Here is an 11,307-nt window from a genome sequence, read left to right on the forward strand (position 1 = left end):
CCATCGTTGGGAAGCTTTTTAATCTCATGTTTTTATTTGTCTCCCCTGTAAATAATGACCCGACAAACAATTTTTTTTTTTATTTTTTTTTTTTTCAAATGTTGTACATTTATTTATAACATAACCCCTGCTTTGTATAAGAATTGTATTGAATAAAAACAAAAACTAATGATTCAAAGGCTGTTTTCATTATTTTTTCACCTTAACACGCATGACATCTTTTAAAATCCTCACAAGAACACCCCATCTGTATACATGGCTGGCTAGGGTCGTAAGTCATTGTGTTATAAAGGGGGGTCCACAGTGTCCTGACAAACTCTGCCACTTTTTTATCATTTTGGCCTAAATCCTCACTGTACAAGGCCATAATATCGGGGTATGACCTTCCTTTAGATCTATGATATAAGAAAAACACACAGTGTTGACCACAAGTGAAGGTCTGAAGACTTTGTACTTGACGACCGCTGTAAATGGTTTCTTGACAGTTGTTGAGCAGAAAGTTATTGATCTTCCGAGGGAAAGGTCGGAAATCCGGGGGGTTTGCATAGGAATCAAAAAATTCACCACGGTGGTCCTCCCTTAGATAAATAGCCAGCCAATGTTCTCCGGGCATGTTTTTAGGGTGTGTGTTGATTATGTACATTGCAGGTAAATTCTTGATCTTAAATTTAGGCAGCTGATCGCAGGCGTAGACTCCTTGAAACAGTTTCCGTGAGCCGGCCAGGGCATTCATGATGTGGTTGAGCTCTCTGGTGTTCATTTTAATAATAATCATACAGAACGTTTCTCCTCTGATTCACCTCAATAATGTTGTCAAACACAGCATACACGACCATATTTACAGTGCGTGGTAGAGGCTGCTTGAAACGCATCTCCAAACGCATATTGCCCGTCTTCATCAGTGAAAAATGTTGTCCACACTCTTCGTCAGGGGTCAGGTTGAAACCGTACAAGGTGTAACCGCTGCAGTATTCCCGGCGATCGATCAGTAGAGTTTGATCCTTGAGATGGCGACCCGTGGCCAGTACTAGACTGTAATATTCACGAACCGCATTGCCGTTTTCAAAGTCAGCTTGAAAAGGTCTGGATGGAACCTGCACACCATCGACGTACAACGCTATAAATTCCGCATTATAATCTTTAAAGTTAAAGGGGTTCTTGTTGTAAACCCCGGTAAATGCATCATTATCCACGAGGCCTATAATAACCTGTTTTGGGAGCTGTCCTAGAAACAGATTCTCCTGGTTCATCACCCGTGTCCCTGCGGGGATACTGTGGACTTTCATATAGACTCTTTCGATCGGGTACTCGGCGTTTGCCGTCATTAACGCCTGCGCGTGTCCTAGTTTAACCGCCGGGGAGACGGACACTTTTTTCACAAACAGCGAGGCCGATAATATGGTCAGTTTATATTTTTCAGTATCAGGGGTCATCAGACAAAAAGCACTTTTACTACGGATCATTTTAATTTTAATGTCTACCCCGTTGAGCATGAGTTTTTCTTGGAAAAATATGTCTGCATGGATATGCCCCATTAGCTCAAAGGTCCTCCCTTCTGTTGAAGAGGCCGTTCTTTTTTGCAAACCCTTATTGAGTCCCTCTGGATCCTTGTCGTCCATAGCTTCCGGGATGTCTTTGAAGAAAAGGCCGGGGCTGAACTGTTTGCTTAGGGTCTCCTCACTATAATTAAGGATACACTCCATCATGGCTCTATAGGGGTAAGTATTGCTGCTTTGACTAATGAGCCGATCTCCCAGGGTCACATCCACCTGTGAAAACATGGTGGCCACCGGGTAATTGAAGACCCCAGCGTTGGCCGTCTTCTCGATTGCATCGCCATCCTCATCAGTCACTTTACAGTTCATTAAAATAAATGTGTTATTCAAATCAATATAATCCTCGCCATTGCCAGCTATAAAAAAACTCTTGAGGGGCCGTGTCTGAAATTGCAGAAAGAGGGGGAATCTCTACATATATGCTCTTATCTATACTCGTTTGAGTGTATGGAACTGTAAACAGATCCAGTTCTGATTTGACGCATTCTTCCGATAGACTGTGGACAAAAGACATGTTTAAAAGATGTATCCTGAGGCTCTATTTTTCTTTCTTTGAGACTTTCTTTTTGCAGGTTTTTTCTTGTGCTGCTTCCTTCTCCGAGTGTTTCCACGATATGTTGGAGAATGAGAGATTCTTCGTTTTTTGTTAGCCACGGATCTTCGTCGCCCCCTAGTGGACACATGCTGTTTCTTCTTTTACCCCCCCCTCCTCGCCATTACCATGAGACCCGAACCCTCCTGATGCTCATGGCTAGCTGCCCGGTTCATAACATTGGTGAACACGTCACTAACAATATTTTTAGCCGCTGATTTCAAGTGGGGTCTGGCTATAGCAAAGCCTCTCTTAAGCAGGGGTACGGCCATTCTAAAGAGACCACGAAAGAGTCCTCCTAGACCGGCGCCATACATTGTGGGGGCTCCTACAATACCGGGCAAGCCGTTCCCGGCTTGCATCTTGTAATAATCCACATAGGCGCTAGGATCTACATAACCCCTCGAGGTAGCCATTTTAATAATGTACACACTGTTTCAGGGGTCGAAAATGTAGTTTGACAATAACTTTACCGAAGCGGAAGGGTACGTTGATATTCTGATCCGATTTGACTTCGATCGTGATGTTGTCAAAGTGGGTCTTTGAGACTGGTACGTAGTGTGGCTTGTCATAAGTAATTGTGACCATGTCATTGCTTTTACCTTTAATAAGTACATTTCTCAAAAGGGGGACATAACTATCCCCGACCCTCTGGTGGGTTATGATATCCGTATACACATAAAGAGTGTAAAAGCCGCCCCACCACTTCTGAGAACCTGCTCTCTGTGTCAGAATAGAACCCTAATATACGCCCCAGTTGGCCGCTGGTTTGAATGCTAATACCTGGTTTTGACACCTTGTACACTCTGTTTTTAATAGGGTTGTAATATAGCTTGATGTTGGGGGTGCCTTCTGAGAACTGTTTATGAATCTCATCTAATATTTTATCCACATTGTCATAATAACCTCCTTGTATCGTGAATATCCATTGATTTTAACATCATCAAAAATGGCGAAGGTGGCATCCTTATCTTGTAAAACAGCCCAAGTGTAAGGATACTGTATTTCCGCCAACCCCACTTCCCACGACCCCCTTAGATCTATAGATTTTCCAAATTGTACCGTGTAACTGGATATTTCATTTTTAGGGTATATATCGAGAGAGGCGTTACTGGGTAGAGTCACGTAGAAGCCTCCTGATTCCATCTTGAGTACCGAAAGTAATGCCCCCATCACACCCGCGGGCATGTTGTTATAAGGATTGAATATCGCAAACCTGTTGTTCCGGGACCCAACTATTGAACTTTTCAGGCCATCCAAGCCATTTCACCAACACATATTTTTTCCGGTTCTGGGTTTTTTCAGCTAATATCTTTTCAACTCTGTATACACTGTCTTTACCCACAATAATTTTTTGTAACTCGGCTTCGTAAAACGTTCCTTCTATATCCTCCCCGTCATAGTCTTTTAACCGGTACACGGGGGGGTCTCTAGCCAACTGTTCGGTAACTGTAAAATATTCGTCAGAAAATGTTTGTTCATAACCTTTGGCAAAAGTACTCCTTAGCTTTGAAACGCGAACCACATCACCGATGTTGAACTTATAAGTAGTTTTTCCCTTCTTAATAAATGGTCCGTATAATTCTTTATAGACCTTAAAAGAATTACTTTGATCAACATCTATCGGCTTCATTTTAATACTGGTGTGATACCCTTGGTTGTAAGCATCGATAAAATCCTGAACTTTATCAAAATACTTGAACGTGTTGACCGCTGTAAAATATCTCCAGATTTTGGTCTTCATGGTGCGGTTAAACCTCTCCACTACCGATGCCTTAAGCTCATTACCTGTGGTGAAATGATGTATTTTGTGTCTCTTCAGTAGATTCTGAAATTCTCTGTTGAGAAACTCTTTTCCTTTATCAGTCTGCAGTTTTTTAGGACATCGACCCTGGGACAATATATCCTCAAAGGCCCTTGTCACCGCCCAACCTGTTTTTTTATGTAGAATGCGAGCCCAGGCATATTTTGATAACACATCGATACACATCAACATCAATTTGTGACCATTGTTATGTTTTGATAAATTTGACATATCGACTAGATCCATTTGCCATTGTGAGTCTATGTCAGTTGCATATACGCGGTTTCTTTTAAAGTTAATCCTGAGAGGTTTATGTAAGGTATAGGCGTCTTGTTCCCGTAACCATTCTGAAACAACCACATCATTAACCTTCACTCCGGCCTCAGCGAGTCCTCTTTGAAAACCCTTCTTACCCGCCAAACCCCCAATCTTGGCTGGGTTGTAGTATAGTTCCTGCATTTGGGGAGCTTGCCGAGTCATTCTGTCAAATAACCAAACAGACCCACACTATGCGCAAAGTTTTTATACAAGGTTTTTTATTCAACTTCAGGAGAGCAGATACCCCTTTTTAGACATTTGAGAAAAGTATAACATACACAACAATTTTTTCTACGGTCCAGACAAAAAGAAATCAGATGATTGGTTACTTGATCTATATCAACAAATATACCTGTTTCTTTATCTTGTAGGCACACACCTCAGTTACATATGTAAATAAAACAACAATATGACCTATTTTAAAAGTAAACAGAGGTGTATTAAACATGCTCAGCAAAAGGTCATACAGATGTTGATGAAATGGCCTAATATCATTCTTGGCCCCCTTGAGCGCTTCATCCCAGTGTTCGTACCCCCCGGTCTTTGTTACAGCAGCCATTCACTTTTCCAGGTTTGAAAGTTGATCCTCATCGATGGTTAAATCTGTAGAGAAAAGGCTCGCGTTGGCTACTTTTCTGTCAAGCACATGGTGTAATAGCGCTCTCAGGTTAGCTGCAGAGTGTTGATGACAGAACCAGTTGCAGAAGCAGTCCAGAACATTCCCCATGTTCAAAGTCCCTTAGTTCAGGTCAGAGTCTGAATCAGTGGCGTAGATGTCGAATTCCTCGTCGCTGCCCCCAGCTTTAACTTCTTTACGGAAGAAATAAGCTTTTAGCTTGCCAGCGGTTTTTCTACTCGGCTCATCCAGGTCATTGACCAGCTGCCCAAGTTTCTCTATTATAAACGGCTCCTTTTTCAGCTCCAGCAAAATCTCATCTATGATTTTCTGGACTTGTCCCGCAGTGACATGTATGTGGGAGTAAGACAGCGCCTTGATTAGTGCCGGTTTCAGCCACGGTTTGTTCAGTCTTCTGTAAAACACGTTGAAATAGAACAGGAAATAGTAACGGTCTGGTTCAAACAAACAACTGTGTCTCAACTGACTGGGGTGATTCACTTCACACCCCCGACAGACTTCTTTCAGAGCTCGGTCGATGAGAGCACTCAGAATATACACCAGGGTGCTTTTAACCACTCTGCTTACTTGTTCACATACCCCGGGCATAAATCCTGCGTCTTCATCACGCCCCTGGGACAGTCCGATGCTCATTGGGTCGCCTGGTGGTTTGTGGGGTGTTTCTACATCCATTGGACTGACCCCCTCCTGAGACGCACAGACGGTAGACAGTTCGGCAAAATCGAGGCCCTCCATGAGCTCCAGAGGCTGGGGATCCCCGAGACTCATTTGGACATCCATCGCACCGCATGTTGTTTCGTCCTGAGGGACCGGGGTCTGAGGTCTTGGAGGGTAACCGCAGTCAGAGGGTTCCAGAGTGTATACAAAATCTGGGGAATAGAACCAGGGGTGATCCCGGGTTTGAAGAGTCCTGTAGAGCCTGTCGACGTCCGCAGCTTTCGGGTAAGACATTCTCTTTAATTTTAAACCATGAATGAATTGTTGCGCCTTTTATCCTATCTCTTCACTACGTCACGACACACCGCCCTCTTAGAAGAGAGTAGCCCCTGAGCCGTCAGACCCCCCTCCAAAACCCCACACGTCGTCGGTTTTATCATCGTCGTCGTCATTCAAGGGGGATATATAATCCATAATCCAGCATATTCTCCTTCTAACCAAATCCAGTTGCGAACATTTGGTCAAGATGTCAAAACCATCATTTATACAGTTTATGACCTCTTTCAAGAACGGCCAGTCCACGGCGTCAAACATAATTTCAGTAACCTGTTTTTCTGGATCCTCCACACCCCCTTCAATAGGGTTTGTAATCAGGGTACTGCTAAACAAAACCTTACGATCTGTAGTTTGAGATAGACTCTTCACCACTCTACCGTAGTTCTGCAAGCTTTCCCATTCACACCTTTCAAAACCCTGAGTCGGAGACTCCATTTCGCATTCTCTTGGACCCTCTTGCAAGCCTTCTAGAGTCTTATCCACAAGCCCCAGATCTCTCCAGGCCATCACCTTCAACCAGTCCTCATAAGAGTATTCAATTACCGTCTCAAAAGGTTCCAACGTACCCTCCTTCTCTCCCAAAGCAAAAAGCTCCACTCCAACATAGCTGGGATCCCTTTTAAAGCGCAGGGCGACCTGCCTTTGAAAGAGTTTCCAAAGTGTCCTGATGTGCCCTTTAGCAATGCCAAACAGGTCTGTGAAAATGGCATCCTTTCGCAGCACTTCAGACGCCATCTCACAGTCTAGCCGACCTGAAATGCGTGAGCCCGTTTTACGAGCAGGCTTCAACGGTAATCGTTTGAAGCAAGACGTGGCGGTGTCAGTTTCCGTAGTGTAGCGGTTATCACGTTCGCCTAACACGCGAAAGGTCCCCGGTTCGAAACCGGGCGGAAACAGCCTGCTTTGGGCCGGTCCATTTCATCCTGTTTGCCCTCGTGGTTCCCCGGAGGCGGTGGGTAGCTTTTCTTCATTGGTGTGCCCGAAATCGGTGCTCTCAGAGCGTCCGTCCGTCGACAGGTTGAAATTGTAAACGCTGGTGTAGCCACTTTTAATTAAAATCTGATGATGATGATGTTGTTGTTGTTGTTCTTGTTGTTGTTCTTGTTGTCGTCGTGGTCGCCGTCATTATTATTGTTAAAGTAAAGCAGTAGTTAGATTTGTTGCTACCGTAAGGTGCAGAAGGCACAATAGCTCTGTGATTGTCTGATGGTGGCACAAGACGAGCAGCAGCTGTTTGAACAAGCCATTGAGCATCACCTTGTTGGGGTAAGTGTAAGTCTTGTCATTGCTCAGGGCGTTCTTCCTTTGAAAGAGTTTCCAAAGTGTCCTGATGTGCCCTTGAGCAATGCAATATAGGTCAGTGAAAATAGAAACCTTTATCTCACAGGCTGGCCCACGGGAAACGCCTGTGTGCGTTTTACCAGCCGGCTTCGATAGGAGTTATTCGAAATAGCAGGACGGGTTGGTTTCCGTAGTGTAGTGGCTATCACGTTTGCCTCACACGCGAAAGGTCCCCGGTTCGAAACTGGGTGGAAACAACCCGCGGTGCACGTGTGCCAGTGCCGTGTTACCCGTCCCCCATCTCTCTGCCCCAAGGGTGGCTGTTGTTTTCTCTTCCTCGGAGTGGCAAGAAATCCTGACCTTGAGAACAAACGATCGCAGAAGGGTAGCTTTGCGAGGCGCTGGAACTGACACTTTTAAATCGATACATGTTGTTGCTGTTACAATACGACCGTAGCAGGATCGGCGACATTGCTGTTAATCTTATGTAGTTGAAGGCGCAGTATAGCTCTGATAGTCTGGTGGTGACGGAAGACCACCAGCCGTTTGAACAAGCCATTCAGCATCACCTTGTTGGGCTAAGTGCAGGCACTGTCAGAGCGCAGGGCGTCCTGCCTTTGAAAGAGTTTCCGAAGTGTCCTGATGTGCCCTTTAGCAATGCCAAACAGGTCAGTGAAAATGGCATCCTTTCGCGGCACTACAGACGCCATCTCACAGCCTAGCCGACCTGAAACGCCTGAGCCCGTTTTACCAGCAGGCTCCAACGGTAACCGTTCGAAGCAAGAGGCCGCAGTGTCAGTTTCCGTAGTGTAGCGGTTATCACGTTTGCCTAACGTGCGAAAGGTCCCCCGATAGAAATCAGGCGGAAACAGCCTGCTGTGGGCCGGTCCTTTTCGTCCTGCTTGCCCTCGTGGTTCCCCGGAGGCGGTGGGTGGTTTTTCTTCATTGGAGTTCCCGAAATCGGTGCACTCAGAGCGTCCGTCCGTCGACAGGTTGAAATTGTAAACGCTGGTGTAGCCACTTTTAATTAAAATCTGATGATGTTGATGATGTTGTTGTTGTTGTTGTTGTTGTTGATGTTGTTCTTGTTGTTCTTGTTGTCGTCGTAGTCACCGTCATTATTAATGTTAAAGTAAAGCAGTAGTTAGATTTGTTGCTATCGTAAGGTGTAGAACGCACAATAGCTCTGTGATTGTCTGATGGTGGCACAAGACGAGCAGCAGCTGTTTGAACAAGCCATTGAGCATCACCTTGTTGGGGTAAGTGTAAGTCTTGTCATAGCTCAGGGCGTTCTTCCTTTGAAAGAGTTTCCAAAGTGTCCTGATGTGCCCTTGAGCAATGCAAAATAGGTCAGTGAAAATAGAAACCTTTATCTCACAGGCTGGCCCACGGGAAACCCCCGTGCGCGTTTTACCAGCCGGCTTCGATGGGAGCCATTCGAAACGCCAGGACAGGTCGGTTTCCGTAGTGTAGTGGCTATTACGTTCGCCTCACACGCAAAAATTCCCTGGTTCGAAAACGGCCGGAAACAACCCGAGGTGCACGCGTGCCAGTGCCGTGTTACCCGTCCCCATCTCTCTGCCCCAAGGCTGGCCGTCGTTTTCTCTTCCTCGGAGTGGCAAAAATTCCTGACCTTGAGAACAAACGATCGCAGAAGGGAAGCTTTGCGAGGCGCTGGAACTGACACTTTTAAAATTGATACATGTTGTTGCTGTTACAATACGACCGTAGCAGGATCGGCGACATTGCTGTTACTCTTATGTAGTTGAAGGCGCAGTATAGCTCTGATAGTCTGGTGGTGACGGAAGACCACCAGCCGTTTGAACAAGCCATTCAGCATCACCTTGTTGGGCTAAGTGCAGGCACTGTCAGAGCGCAGGGCGTCCTGCCTTTGAAAGAGTTTCCGAAGTATCCTGATGTGCCCTTTAGCAATGCCAAACAGGTCAGTGAAAATGGCATCCTTTCGCGGCACTACAGACGCCATCTCACAGCCTAGCCGACCTGAAACGCCTGAGCCCGTTTTACCAGCAGGCTCCAACGGTAACCGTTCGAAGCAAGAGGCCACAGTGTCAGTTTCCGTAGTGTAGCAGTCATCACGTTTGCCTAACGCGCGAAAGGTCCCCCGTTCGAAACCGGGCGGAAACAGCCTGTTGTGGTCCGGTCCTTTTCATCCTGCTTGCCCTCGTGGTTCCCTAGAGGCAGTGGGTGGCTTTTCTTCATTGGAGTGCCCGAAATCGGTGCACTCAGAGCGTCCGTCCGTCGACAGGATGAAATTGTAAACGCTGGTGTAGCCACTTTTAATTAAAATCTGATGATGATGATGATGATGATGTTGTTGTTGTTGTTGTCGTCGTGGTCGCCGTCATTATTATTGTTAAAGTAAAGCAGTAGTTAGATTTGTTGCTACCGTAAGGTGTAGAAGGCACAATAGCTCTGATAGTCTGGTGGTGAAGGAAGACCACCAGCCGTTTGAACAAGCCATTCAGCATCACCTTGTTGGGCTAAGTGCAGGCACTGTCAGAGCGCAGGGCGTCCTGCCTTTGAAAGAGTTTCCAAAGTGTCCTGATGTGCCCTTGAGCAATGCAAAATAGGTCAGTGAAAATAGAAACCTTTATCTCACAGGCTGGCCCACGGGATACGCCTGTGCGCGTTTTACCAGCCTGCTTCGATGGGAGCCATTCGAAACGCCAGGACGGGTCGGTTTCCTTAGTGTAGTGGCTATAACGTTCGCCTCACACGCGAAAGGTCCCTAGTTCGAAACCGGGCAGAAACAACCCGCGGTGCACGCGTGCCAGTGCCGTGTAACCTGTCCCTGTAACGCGGCTGGCCATCGTTTTCTCTTCCTCGGAGTGTCAAGAAATCCTGACCTTGAGAACAAACGATCACAGAAGGGTAGCTTTGCGAGGCGCTGGAACTGACACTTTTAAAATCGATACATGTTGTTGCTGTTACAATATGACCGTAGCAGGATCGGCGACATTGCTGTTACTCTTATGAGTAGATAGTAGGATTTTTTGGGCGCGGCCTATTTTGTTATGACGTATGCCCTAAGCTTATTAATATTCCTACGTCATAATTGGGGGGCGTGATTCTAGGTAGAGTTATTTCCTTAATTATTCCTACGTCATATCCGTCAGAAAGTGTACACCCATAAAACCCTGAACAACAAGGCCGCCCATAACCTGTTGTTCTTGTTGTTCTTGTTGGTCAACTGTAGAGTGTGAATGGGTCGGCTCTTCCTGTAGTGGTTGGGGGTCTTTTTTAAATATACATGTAATGGTTTAGTAAATCTAAACCGTTATAAGATCAACAAGTTCTGTTGTCTGTAATGGTCCCAGGTCTTAACAATGCCAGTTTTGAATAGTGCGTTTATCATATTCACACTGTCTCTGTCTGTCTCTCTCTCTCTCTCTCTCGCCCAATCATTTTATAAGATCAACAAGTTCTGTTGTCTGTTATGATCCCAGGTCCTAACAATGCCTGTTTTGCATAGGGTACTTATGTTATCCACACTGTATCTGGCTCTGTCTCTCCCCTCAAATTTAATTAAAAATACAATTAAAAAAGAGGGTGTGTGTGTGGGTGTTTGTGTGTATAGGTTAATTGTTTTTGTAAAAAAAAAAAAAAAAAGCTGTGGTTATATTTTATCTCTCACATAATGTGTTCAGTCGTTTTACTTAAATACATTCTAGGGTCTTAAAGCTCATAAGAGTTAGACTTAAGATAAGGATATGCTTTTAAGGTATTTTAGCAGTCTCAATCCCTGATGATAAGGAATCATTTAAAAAATAAAAACAACTGATCACTCAATGCTAAATAGATCACATCACTCAAGGCTAAATCACTCACACCATGGGGGGCGGGGGCGGGGGCGGGAATGGGCTCAGACAACAGTAGGTATGGCGTGTGGTATCAAAACATTCAGAATACTTTTAACCTATATAATTTATAAGCTTTGTAAAATAAACCCAAATATCTCTTTTGCGGGGATAAATGCTGTTCTGAGTAGTTTGTGACTTGTTTAATACCAAACAAAGCATCGCTATAAAAAAAAAAAAAAATCACTGTAAAAGCGCTAGTTATTTTAGATCTTTATAGTTATTTTCTTGGCTCAGGTTGTTTTTTA

The 11,307-nt window shown here is 45.0% G+C and overlaps 1 non-coding gene across 1 annotated transcript; it reads left to right on the forward strand.

Annotated features, from left to right (window-relative positions):
* The first annotated feature begins 6,723 nt into the window (after nt 1–6,723).
* Nucleotides 6,724–6,796, forward strand: trnav-aac (transfer RNA valine (anticodon AAC)). The gene has a single exon. It is a non-coding gene; the product is annotated as a tRNA-Val (tRNA).
* The last annotated feature ends 4,511 nt before the right edge of the window (nt 6,797–11,307 follow it).

This window comes from Amia ocellicauda (assembly GCF_036373705.1).
Source record: "Amia ocellicauda isolate fAmiCal2 chromosome 11 unlocalized genomic scaffold, fAmiCal2.hap1 SUPER_11_unloc_1, whole genome shotgun sequence".
Lineage (NCBI taxonomy): Eukaryota > Metazoa > Chordata > Actinopteri > Amiiformes > Amiidae > Amia > Amia ocellicauda.